Source organism: Malania oleifera, chromosome 8 (genome assembly GCF_029873635.1).
Source record: "Malania oleifera isolate guangnan ecotype guangnan chromosome 8, ASM2987363v1, whole genome shotgun sequence".
In the NCBI taxonomy this organism is placed as follows: domain Eukaryota; kingdom Viridiplantae; phylum Streptophyta; class Magnoliopsida; order Santalales; family Ximeniaceae; genus Malania; species Malania oleifera.
Window position 1 is genome coordinate 1313840 of NC_080424.1, and position 10082 is coordinate 1323921.

A 10082-nucleotide genomic window follows, 5' to 3' on the forward strand; every position below is an offset into this window, starting at 1 on the left:
GTTGACTAAGGCAGAATGGGTACAATCCCGATATGACTAGTTAAACTTGATTGAGGAAAAAAGGATGGCCGCTATAGCCAATGGACAATTGTACCAAAGAAGGATGATAAGAGCATTCAACCGAAAAGCCCGACCCTAGCAGTTCCAAGAGGGGAACCTGATACTAAATAAGATTTTACCGATTCATATGGACCATTGTGACAAGTGGACACCAAACTATGAAGGGCCTTACATGGTAAATAAGGCATTCTCAGGGGTGCCTTATTGTTGGCAGATATGGACGAAGCCAACCTTTTGCATCCTGTTGATTCTGATGCTGTAAAGAAGTATTATGCGTGATTGCTACATACATCTTCAAAAGAAATTAATGAAAGGATCATAGTGTTGTTTCCTGTGTTCTCTCTTTGCTCATGGCTTCGGTTGAATGACGGATGACCATCTTTAGACCACTAGTTTTCCTTTAAAGAACCCAATTTCTTTGAATCATTTGGTGAACCTTTTCGAACTTTAAAAATTAAACCGCTTTCTTCAAAAAGTCATTTCCAAAAATCAAACTAGGACGGGGTTTTCAAGAGTTTGACAAATCATGTGAGACAACAATATGTTGACGAAGTGATGGCAAGCCATCTTTCCCGCCACCCTATATAAAAAATAAAAATAAAAATAAAAAAGACCAAAGAAACCCCTTGCAAGCCCCTTTGAGCCTAAAAAATTTCATTCTTGAATAACCCGTCAAATGATCACACCCCACACTAGGGCTTAAAAGAGAATTAGTCCCCAAATGGAGTTCAAGCTGAATTGAAGTTAAAGAATCCTTCATAAAAAGGAAAGAAAAAGAGGAAAATGCGAAAAAAGTAGAAAAAAAAAAAAAGAAATGAAAAGGGACATGCTTAAGATGTGATCTTTGACCAAGGATTACCTTTTTAAGAGCAGCAAAGTTTGAGCTATATTGTACCCTTTTCTTCTCTAACCAATACCCTATGCCTACATTACAGTCCAAACAAAATTTTTGACCAGATCGGCACACCTCGTTGTCTCATTTGATTTGTCAGACTTAATGATTGAGTCTGAACTACGTAATGACTTGATTCTGAAAAGGTATGTAGGCAGCTTGTTCAAATAAACAAGTTTGGTCAAATTCTTGCAAAAAAGGAGCTCCTCACCACCAACTGGGACAAAAGATATCATTTGGGGGTTAAAATGTTTGAGCCTTAGTTTCCATTTTCTTCTAAAAACCTAAATCCCTGAGCCTACGAATCATCCCAAGTCTTAAAGACCATCTAGGGATTGAGACGTGAGCAAAGCACCAAATGAACCTTGAGCAAATAGTGGAATTAAAGGCACCATTCAACCTTACAGCATCAAGAAGCGTCAGTCTCCTTCTAATTGAAACTGGGGCAATTGCTGCAAGAAAAAGAGAGTTAGTTTTCATAAATTAATGTCGGTACCATAAGGACAGGGAACGATGGTGTGAAATTTATCCTTTTCCTGAAATGAATTTTGAACATAGCAAAACAATTATTTTTCATAACTTGATATCTTGATTCAGTGCATTAATGACATAAATGCATAATCATTCTCATTATTAGGAGTCCCCTTTTTGTTGAAGTCAAAAGTTAGGAACCCAATACACTAGGAGAGTGTTCATGCACCGATGGAGACTTGAAGCATGTCAAACATCAGTAATAAAAGAATACCGAGGTAGATTTTGAGCATCTTCTGGAAAGTACCGACAGCCAAACACTGGGGTAGATTTTCGAGTTCCTATTGGAAACTAAAAGATGGCCAAAATTAGTAGAAAGAAAAAACTGGGGCAGATTTTGAGCACTTGTTGAATCTAAAAATGGCCAGAATCAGGGGTAAGAAAACACTAGGACAAATTTCGAGACCCTTTCGGAATCTGAAACACAGCAAAGATCAATGACCGATGAATGAAACTGGGGCCGTCTTTGAGTTCCATTAGAGCGAAGTCAGATACCTTCATATCAAACTGGAACTTAAAAGTGTGGCCAAGATCTGGGATTGAGTTATGAACCGCAATCGCATTGGAAGAAGAAAGGTCATGCATCCTCATACATTTCACGCATCCTCATGTATTTCATGCATTTAAGGAAAGGCATTCATATTATAGTTAGCGACATACAAACATATCATGTAATAGGCATCATGTACGTATGACAACATGCCCCTACATTCAAGCATCACAATTTAGTAACATGCATACATATAGCCACAAAAAGCATTTCATCCATACTTATTTTGAGTAGGCTTTTGAATAATCCTTTGGTGTCCCTGACTGAACCATCCTTGTCTTGACAATACCTAAAACTGGGGCAACCGATCCTGAACACAAATTTACATGCTTTGAGGCTGGGGCTACTGGCCCCCAGGAACCAATTGAGGCATTGGTTTTTGATCTTCAAATCGGGTAACCTAAAGTAGCTAGAAATCTCAGGATTTGGCTCCCAATTGATCATCCCCAGTGCAGTAACTCTGAGCCCTACGCTTGAGAACATTTTCCAAAAGATCTTGGGATTTCATTCCCAATTGATCATCCCTAATGGAGTAACTCTGAGCCCTACGCTGGAGAACATTTTTCGAGAGATCTTGGGATTCCATTCTCGATTAATCATCCCCAATGGAGAAACTCTAAGCCTTACGTTGGAGAAAATTTTTCAAGAGATCTTGGGATTTTATTCCTGATTAATCATTCCTAGTGGTGAAATTCTGAGCCCCACATTTTAGGACATTTTTTAAGAGATTTTGGGGTTCCATTCCTAATTGATCATCCCTAGCGGAGTAACTCTAAGCCCCACACTTGAGGACATTTTCCAAAAGAATCTCGGGATTTTGCACCCGATTGATCATCCCTAGTGGAGCAAATTTTTAGGACTTAAAACCATGCACATGAGCTTATTTTCCAAAGAGTCTTGGGATCTTGCACCCGATTGATCATCCTTAGCGGGGCAATTTCGCAGGGACTTAGAGCCCTACATTTGAGGACATTTTCTAAAGGATCTCGAGATTTCGATTCTGGTTGATCATCCCCAGCGGGACAACTATGGTTCAAACCTAAAAATACATCCTTTCCAAAGGACCTCGGGGTAGCCTGTGCCTGAATGATCATTTATCACCCATGGCATGGCCCAAGATACCCTCCCGAGGCGCATGCCTGGATTGAATATTCCGAGTCTCGTTACCCTTTTGTGATGCACAAGCCTGGATATGATATTCCGAGGCATGTCATCCTCCCCTAAGGCATGCAAACCCGGATTGAATATTCTGAGGCCCGTTACCCTCTTCTGATGCATAAGCCCGGATTAAATATTCTGAGACACGTCATCCCCTCCTGAGGTGCACAAACCCGGATTGAATATTTCGAGGCCTGTTACCCTCTTGTGATGCACAAGCCTAGATTGAATATTCTGAGGCACATCATCCCCTCCTGAGGCGCCCAAGCTCGGATTAAATATTCCGAGACCCGTTACCTTCTTGTGATGCACAAGCCCGAAATTGAATATTCCGAGGCACGTCATCCTCCCCTGAGGCGTGCAAGCTTGGATTGAATATTCCGAGGCCCGTTACCCTCTTGTGATGCACAAGCCCGAATTGAATATTCCGAGGCACGTCATCCCCTCCTGAGGCGCGCAAGCCCAAATTGAATATTCCGAGGCCCGTTACCCTCTTGTGATGCACAAGCTTGGATTGAATATTCTGAGGCACGTCATCCCTTCCTTCTTGAGGCATGTAAGCCCGAATTGAATATTTTGAGGCCTGTTGCCCTTTTGTGATGCATAAACCCGGATTGAATGTTCCGGGGCACAAAAAAACAAAAAAAAAAACCCTGATGATCAATTTGTCTTGGCCTGGTAAAAATTGGTGTGTCTTATCTTTATAACCATGTTACTCTAAAATAACAGAGGAGCAATCTCCACTGCTATTCTTAAGCAACAGTTCCTATAAAAAGGGGCAGTTGCAGACACCTTAATTTTTACCAGGCCTTTCTGGAAGGACCTGGTGTAATAAAGTTGACTTTAAGCCTAATTGAGTCCCGATTGTTCCAATTTTGAATCATTTTCATAACTGGAGAGAGATTTGCAAATTTGAGTTAAGTCTCAGTATCCTAAAAAAAGAGAAGTCGTTTTTACTGTGGTTTTAAATTGAGCTTTTCATGAGATTTAACGCTAGGAATGTTCGTTCTAAAAAATTCATTCTAAAAAATCTTAATTTAAATCTGAATGCCGATCCTTGAATCGAATTTCAAAATTAGGCAATGTGTTGTTGAAAGTTGAGCTTTAAACGTTTAATCGACTTTTTCAAACTTTTAATAAGATTGTTAATCAAGTAAGTCCTTTAAAAATCGGGGGTTCTGTTTAGATTTTAAATTCATGCTTTAGTCACCAGTTCCTTTCATGATAAAATTGGCCAACCTATTTGATCAAGATTGGTCCAAATTGGTCAACACTGGGCAACCGCGCGTATGCACGCAAAGGATGTTAATCATACAGAAAGGTAAGTTACAAATAAACATGGGAAATAAAATGGGAAGATAATAAAGTGTACAAATAATTGGTGCAGAACAAAATGCTCGGGGGTACATACATTAGCAGGTAAAAAAATATATATACAAAAAAAAGGCAGATGCTCAATCCTCTAATCCTGGGCAGCCACCTGGGGGTTCCCAAAAGCCCTCCACTCCGATGCCACCATTTGGAGTATCTACGCACAGAGGAAAGAAAAAGGGAGTTAGTTAGTCCTAAAAAAAGGAAAATCAAAAATCAAAATGCAGGCAGCAGATACCTTACCCGCCATCTTTGTGCTGCCACCTAGAACCATTCAAAAGGTCCGCAAACCCTAGACAGACAACTGGATTTTCACCTGCGCAAAAAAGGGAGGGTTGACACAGTTAGTTAGCAGCTGAAATCCAAAAATAAAATAAAATGAAAAAAATAAAAGCACATGGAGAGAATATGATTATTCCTTGACAGTTTGTTGGTGGGGAATTTCGTTGGGGGAAGGCCACGCTGAGGACTTTGCCGCCAAAAGGATCACCCCACCTCCCTATAAATAGGGAGGTTCGCGGCACTGTAGAAGGGGGAGAGAAATAGGGAGCGTAGATAAATGTTGGGGAAATAGAGGGAAAATGAGAGAAAGAGCTCAGAAAAACTCTGCTAAATTTAGGGAGCAACGCCCCCAGAGAGATGCCCTGCCAGAATTAGGAGAGAAAGAAATTAGAAAGAGAGGAGAGGTTCTACTAGTTTGGAAATTAAAGTTGGGGGAGTTCAAAGAGGAAGAAGCCAGAAAGAAAAAGCTCCGTAAATTTAGAACCCAAAAGCAGCAATCCAACTTCAGAATGTTGAACAACTTTCAATAGCAGAGTAAGGAGCTCTCCACATCAATATTCGTGCACAGACAGACTTAGGAGCTTAGGACAAGAAGACCGGAGGAGGAAAGTAAAGAGGGTAAATGCCTAAAACTCAATTCTCAAAGATATTCAATCTATATGTGTGCAAGTAGGAATGCAGTTGTTTTCCATCCTCAGAGGTTTCTGAACCTGAGTTTCCTCATACCCGAGCATGAGTTCGGATCATCGTCTCGGGTCTTCAGATTGTCTAGCTCGAACCTGAGTTGGAAGTTGGGTTTAATCTAGCCCTAAGAAATGAACCTAAAGCCCGTTAACCCAGTCTTTTGAACTAGGCCGTAAAATGTTTTGGCCCAGCCTGATATTTGTTGTGAGCCGACCTAGAATCTGTTTTAAAAATCCAATTGGACCTTGCTTTTAGAAGCTTAGTGGGCTGACCCTGTTTCTAAAATCCCAGTTGGGTTGGCACAGTCTGAAAAATTAGAATTGGGCCTTCGTTGTAAAGTATCAAGCGGGCCAACCCTTTTTTTTTTTAAAAAAGGCCCATTTTTGAACTTAAACCTCCAAGCCCATTTTAGGAAGATCAACCTGAAGCCCATTTTAAAACCCAACAGACCATGTTTACTAAATTGAACCCCCAAGCCCATTTTTAAACCAAACCAGCCCATACCCAATTTTAAAAATGACCCTGGCCCAACTAGTTTTCAAAATAAAATCGGCCCATTAAAACACTCTCAACCCAACTCAATTACAAGACACATGTCCAAGCCCGGTTTCAAAATGAGAACGGAAACTCAAAGCCCACTTAGCTTGACTCGGGCTTGACTGGGTAACACAACTTACCGAGTTGACTCGTGCGAGTCAACCCCTGGGCCCAACTCACTGGTTGGAGACGAGTCAACTTGTCTTCAACCAGAAACCATTGTCACCTCGTAAACCAGGAACCCTAACTTTGGTCTGGATGCTTAAACCATAACAAGAGCCAGCAATCACAACATTCAGACCATCGAGAAATCAGAACAACACAATCATCATCACATTTTTAAAAGCGTACAAGAAACTCCATCAAGAAAAAATGAAAGAGGGAGAAAAGAATGTTACTCATCTATAGGTTGATGCTCTCTTGAGAGTGCCCTCAATTTTTGAGGCGAAGGAATCAGATCTGCTTTTGAGAGGGCCTGTGGAGAAGGATATTTCGGGGGCTGGTCTGAGCCATGAAAGGGCTTACTCACTTCGATGTGCTTTGCAATTTTGAGCTTACTGAAAATGCTCGAAAGGACCTTATAGCTCTGGATCATTTCATGCTCGATTTTGGCATCGAAGTTTCTCTGGTGCATCGGCATGATGCCTAGATGCGCCACTGACACTGAACCACACCCGAGCATGTCTCCTCCACTTTGGAGGGATCGAGGCGCATGGTGGAGTTGATCCACGCCAATTTTCTTCGCTATCAAAGCTGATTAGAGTAGAGAAAATGCAAGAAACCCTAGGTTTTCTATCACGGAGGAGGAAGGAAAGATAGGGGAGAAAAAGAACTGAGAGTGTTCGAGTAAGAATGGAAATGTTACAAGGAAAAAAAACGAGCTTAAGTACGATTCATCTAAGAATCGCTTCAGATGGTCTAGATGAAACCACGTCGCGATAGATTGCCCACCTTTTGATCTGGATCTATTTGAAGGGCCACGATTTCACCACTGTTAACGTCTCAGACCTGTTCAACCATTGTCGTTCGATCCCTATAGAGCATCAACGACCTTGATTGTCCACATCAGGAGCATTAATTGCAGCACATTCTTCCGAACAACACGTGGTGGGCCAATCCCCACCGCCATCAATGCAGGGGGTACATTGTCTCTCAGTCGTTCGATCACCAAGGTGTCAAATGGTTTTGATTGACCGCATCAGAAATGTTAACCTTGGCCTGCCTCTCTGCACGACGTGTGGTATTGGCCATTAATGCTTGACAGTCCCTCTATATCGACCATTCGATCCACACTCCAAAGGATGGCCAAGATCACGGCTCGTCAAAGACCCATTGAAACACCCCTTCGGATCTCGACACGTGGTGCTTTTGATCACATCCCCAATCAATGCAGCAAGCTGCCACAGCTCAGGCCGTTGGATCCTCACTTCCTTCAATGGTCGCGATCCTCCATGTCAGAAGCCTCATAAACACCTGCACGCCTCCCTGTACGCATCATGACACGTGGCACTCAATCGGGTCTCTTCATCGTCAATTGAACGGATCCTCCTCAGCCATCAGATTCGTTCCATCAGTGGGCGCTCCCGATCACGACACATCAGCCATCCATGCCCCCCTTACCTGCCTGCTCGCGTCATGCCACGAGGCAGTATGACCCTGACTAGGCCTTAAACCAGTTTTCCCTAGACTGGTCAACGTTTGACGGGTCCTACCCCTTCCCCAAACAGGTTCCAAACTAGTTTATTCCACTTATTTAAAACAAATTCCATTTTACTACCTCAAAAATTCATAAAAATTCTTAAAAAATTCCAAAAATCCGAAAAATAAAAAATGAAAAAAATCCCAATAAAAATGTATTTCTAAAATAATTCCACCACATATGTTCCCAATCATACACTCTTATATACACCCACATCCACAAACATACATATGCATGCATTGACATACACATTCCTATACACCCACACACACATGCATGCACGCATTCATATACACTCACATGCACATGCATACACATGCATGCAACTTCACACATACGCACACCATGCATGCATGCTCCTTCTCATCCATACACACGTACACTCATGTGGTACATCATTACTCGTGACCACACCCATGTATACATGCATGTAGTCGCACATACACACACATTCACATTCATGCACATGCATGCATGTACTCACACTCGAACACACATGCACCTGCACACACATGTACATGCATGTAATGCACATTATCACATACTCATACACCTGCGTGCATGCAACCCACCTCATGCATCCTAATGTCACCCATGACATCATCACGTAAGTCCTTGTCCATTCATGCATGCATGGCATGAGTATTCTAGTCCAGGCCTTACATCATGTCATTATTCATGCATGCATGCATGCATACGCATGCCCATGCGTGCACCCATCCATCACACATTGTGCATACATGCATATGCATATTCATGCGTTGGTGTCATGGTTCATTCATGCATGCACGCACATTCATTCATGCACGCGCGTTCATGCGCGTGCTTTTCCATGCATACACATGGTCATGCATTCATGATCACACATGCATTATACATCATTCATGCACTCTAGCAAACACCTGAACACACTCAACCCACACGTAAGGCAACGTGTGTTGACTCATGGTCTCGACCAAGACCTTAAACTAGTTTTCCCCCGAACTAGTCAACGTTTGACTGATTCATCATTCCCGGAACCGGTTTTCTCCATTTCGCTTGTATATTATTATTTAAATATCCAAAAAATTCACAAAAAATCACAAAATTTTTAGAAAATCCAAAAAATATTTTCATATTTTGATTTCCATGGTTTTTATTTGTACTATTTTTTGTAGTGACCGGAAGAATAATAGTATTTAAATAATAATGAGGGAGAGAAATGGAAACATAAACAAAAGGAGGCAGTAGGCTTCGTTTGTCGACGAGAAAATAATTTTCAGGCTTCGTCAATGAATACAGGGATTCGTCGACAAAGGTCTTTAGGACCTCGTCGACGAGAAAATACCGAGAGAAGGATTTGGGCTATTTTGAATTTTGTCGACGAAGGGTAAGGGTCATCGACGAATTTACTGAAGGACTCGTCGATGAGGTGACGTGTCTCATCGAAGAATCTAGCCTTATAAATAGTGCAAACTCGGATTTTTATTCAATTTCAATGCTTCTCTCTCTCTCCTCTCTCTCTCTTCTACGGTCTCTCTCCCTTCTCTCTTCGATTTTGGCCCCACCAGTCACCGGATCGACGATCTGAAGCCACCATGACGTTCCTGGCGAAGTTTTCTTCAAGTTTGCTGGGGTGGATCGTCGGTGGGATCGAGTTGGATTTCATCCCAAATTCAAGGTAAGGCCTTTTAGTCAATTTTTTGCCTTCTGACAGTTATAGGAAATGATGTAGGTGAAGAAATACTGATATTTTGTTCTGGAAAATGTTGTGTTTAGGGTGTTGTGGAGGAAGCCCTGCAGGTGTTAGGCCAGTATACCATAGGTGTAACGACCTGAATAAAAATGGGAATTAAATGATAAAAGGAAGGAAAATGGAAATCGAAAACAGAAGGAGGCAGTCGATTCGCATTCGTCAACGACATTGGATTCTGGAAGGATTAGACGAGGGGAAAACAACAGGTTTTCATTGACGAATACAAGAAATTCGTCGACGAAGATTGAATTTCGTCGACGAAGAAATACCGAGAGGGGGTTTTGAACCGACTGAATTTCGTCGACGAGGACTGAATTTCGTTGACAAAATTAATGAGAATTCGTCGACGAAGGACGTGACTCGTCAACAAATTTTGTTCTATAAGTATGGAAAAATTCAATTTTTAACTTCTTTCATAAGCAAACTCTCTCCTCTCTCTCTCCCCTTCGGTTCTCTCTCTTTCTTTCATCGATTTCGGGCCAGATTTACGCTGGATCGATAATACGAAGTCACCACGACGCTCCTGGGGAAGTTCTCTCCAAATCTGCTGGAGCGGATCGTTGGTGAAAGCAAGTTGGAAATC

At 41.8% G+C, this 10082-nt stretch overlaps 1 long non-coding RNA gene across 1 annotated transcript; it reads right to left on the bottom strand.

Moving 5' to 3' along the window:
* Window positions 1-4513: 4513 nt before the first annotated feature.
* On the bottom strand, window positions 4514-6457 carry LOC131161469 (uncharacterized). Its single transcript, XR_009138482.1, has 2 exons — window positions 4806-6457; window positions 4514-4719 (listed from the first exon to the last, which is right to left on the bottom strand). It is a non-coding gene; the product is annotated as an uncharacterized LOC131161469 (long non-coding RNA).
* Between the last annotated feature and the right edge of the window lie 3625 nt (window positions 6458-10082).